The sequence below is a fragment of the Eleginops maclovinus genome, chromosome 2 (assembly GCF_036324505.1).
Source record: "Eleginops maclovinus isolate JMC-PN-2008 ecotype Puerto Natales chromosome 2, JC_Emac_rtc_rv5, whole genome shotgun sequence".
Lineage (NCBI taxonomy): Eukaryota > Metazoa > Chordata > Actinopteri > Perciformes > Eleginopidae > Eleginops > Eleginops maclovinus.
This window is the reverse complement of record NC_086350.1, coordinates 60,158-63,015: the sequence shown is the minus strand read 5'-3', so window position 1 is coordinate 63,015 and position 2,858 is coordinate 60,158.

Here is a 2,858-nt window from a genome sequence, read left to right as displayed (position 1 = left end):
CCACAACACAAACAACCCCCAACCACACACCACCACACACCCCACACACACACACCACACACACACACACACACACACACACACACACACACACACACACACAAACTACAACAATGGCTTTTCAGTAAGCAGATTACTCAGTTACTGATGGGAGGTGTTATGTGGGTCAGTGACAGATAAGGGTTGGCAAGATAAGCAATTCAAAAATATGTTTAAACATGTATTACATGTTTACCAATTATAACGCCTGACAACAGTGGTAGAAACAGTGGTAGAAACAGAGAAACAGAGGTAGAAACAGAGGTAGAAACAGAGAAACAGAGGTAGAAACAGTGGTAGAAATCAGAGAAACAGAGGTAGAAACAGAGAAACAGAGGTAGAAACAGAGAAACTGAGGTAGAAACAGAGGTAGAAACAGTGGTAGAAACAGAGGTAGAAACAGAGGTAGAAACAGAGGTAGAAACAGAGAAACAGAGGCAGAAACAGAGGTAGAAACAGAGGTAGAAACAGTGGTAGAAACAGAGAAACAGAGGCAGAAACAGAGGTAGAAACAGAGGCAGAAACAGAGGTAGAAACAGAGAAACAGAGGTAGAAACAGTGGTAGAACAGAGGTAGAAAACAGAGAAACAGAGGTAGAAACAGAGGTAGAAACAGTGGTAGAAACAGAGGTAGAAACAGAGGTAGAAACAGAGAAACAGAGGTAGAAACAGAGGTAGAAACAGAGAAACAGAGGCAGAAACAGAGGTAGAAACAGAGAAACAGAGGTAGAAACAGAGGTAGAACAGAGAAACAGAGGCAGAAACAGTGGCAGAAACAGAGGTAGAACAGAGAAACAGAGGCAGAAACAGAGGTAGAAACAGAGGTAGAAACAGTGGTAGAAACAGAGGTAGAAACAGAGGTAGAAACAGTGGTAGAAACAGAGAAACAGAGGCAGAAACAGAGGTAGAAACAGTGGCAGAAACAGAGGTAGAAACAGTGGTAGAAACAGAGGTAGAAACAGTGGTAGAAACAGTGGTAGAAACAGAGGTAGAAACAGTGGTAGAAACAGTGGTAGAAACAGTGGTAGAAACAGAGGTAGAAACAGAGAAACAGAGGTAGAAACAGAGGTAGAAACAGTGGCAGAAACAGAGGTAGAAACAGTGGTAGAAACAGAGGTAGAAACAGTGGTAGAAACAGAGGTAGAAACAGTGGTAGAAACAGAGGTAGAAACAGAGGTAGAAACAGTGTAGAAACAGAGGTAGAAACAGTGGTAGAAACAGAGGTAGAAACAGTGGTAGAAACAGAGGTAGAAACAGTGGTAGAAACAGAGGTAGAAACAGTGGTAGAAACAGAGAAACAGAGGTAGAAACAGAGGTAGAAACAGTGGTAGAAACAGAGAGAAACAGAGGTAGAAACAGAGGTAGAAACAGTGGTAGAAACAGAGAAACAGAGGTAGAAACAGTGGTAGAAACAGTGGTAGAAACAGAGGTAGAAACAGAGGTAGAAACAGAGGTAGAACAGAGGTAGAAACAGAGGTAGAAACAGTGGTAGAAACAGAGGTAGAAACAGAGGTAGAAACAGAGAAACAGTGGTAGAAACAGAGGTAGAAACAGTGGTAGAAACAGTGGTAGAAACAGAGGTAGAAAAAGAGGTAGAAACAGAGGTAGAAACAGAGGTAGAAACAGTGGTAGAAACAGTGGTAGAAACAGAGGTAGAAACAGTGGTAGAAACAGAGAAACAGAGGTAGAAACAGAGGTAGAAACAGTGGTAGAAACAGAGAAACAGAGGTAGAAACAGTGGTAGAAACAGTGGTAGAAACAGAGGCAGAAACAGAGGTAGAAACAGAGGTAGAAACAGTGGTAGAAACAGAGAAACAGAGGTAGAAACAGTGGTAGAAACAGTGGTAGAAACAGAGAAACAGAGGTAGAAACAGTGGTAGAAACAGAGGTAGAAAAAGAGGTAGAAACAGAGGTAGAAACAGAGGTAGAAACAGAGGTAGAAACAGTGGTAGAAACAGAGGTAGAAACAGAGGTAGAAACAGAGAAACAGAGGTAGAAACAGAGGTAGAAACAGAGGTAGAAACAGTGGTAGAAACAGAGGTAGAAAAGAGGTAGAAACAGAGGTAGAAACAGAGAACAGAGGTAGAAACAGTGGTAGAAACAGAGGTAGAAACAGTGGTAGAAACAGTGGTAGAAACAGAGGTAGAAACAGAGGTAGAAACAGAGGTAGAAACAGAGGTAGAAACAGAGAAACAGTGGTAGAAACAGAGGTAGAAACAGTGGTAGAAACAGAGGTAGAAAAAGAGGTAGAAACAGTGGTAGAAACAGTGGTAGAAACAGAGGTAGAAACAGAGGTAGAAACAGAGGTAGAAACAGAGAAACAGTGGTAGAAACAGAGGTAGAAACAGAGGTAGAAACAGAGGTAGAAACAGAGAAACAGAGGCAGAAACAGAGGTAGAAACAGTGGCAGAAACAGAGAAACAGAGGTAGAAAACAGAGAAACAGAGGTAGAAACAGAGAAACAGTGGTAGAAACAGAGGTAGAAACAGAGAAACAGAGGTAGAAACAGTGGCAGAACAGAGAAACAGAGGTAGAAACAGAGAAACAGAGGTAGAAACAGAGAAACAGTGGTAGAAACAGTGGTAGAAACAGTGGTAGAAACAGAGAAACAGAGGTAGAAACAGAGAAACAGAGGTAGAAACAGAGGTAGAAACAGAGGTAGAAACAGAGGTAGAAACAGAGGTAGAAACAGAGGTAGAAACAGTGGTAGAAACAGTGGTAGAAACAGAGAAACAGAGGTAGAAACAGTGTAGAAACAGAGGTAGAAACAGAGAAACAGAGGTAGAAACAGAGGTAGAAACAGAGGTAGAAACAGAGAAA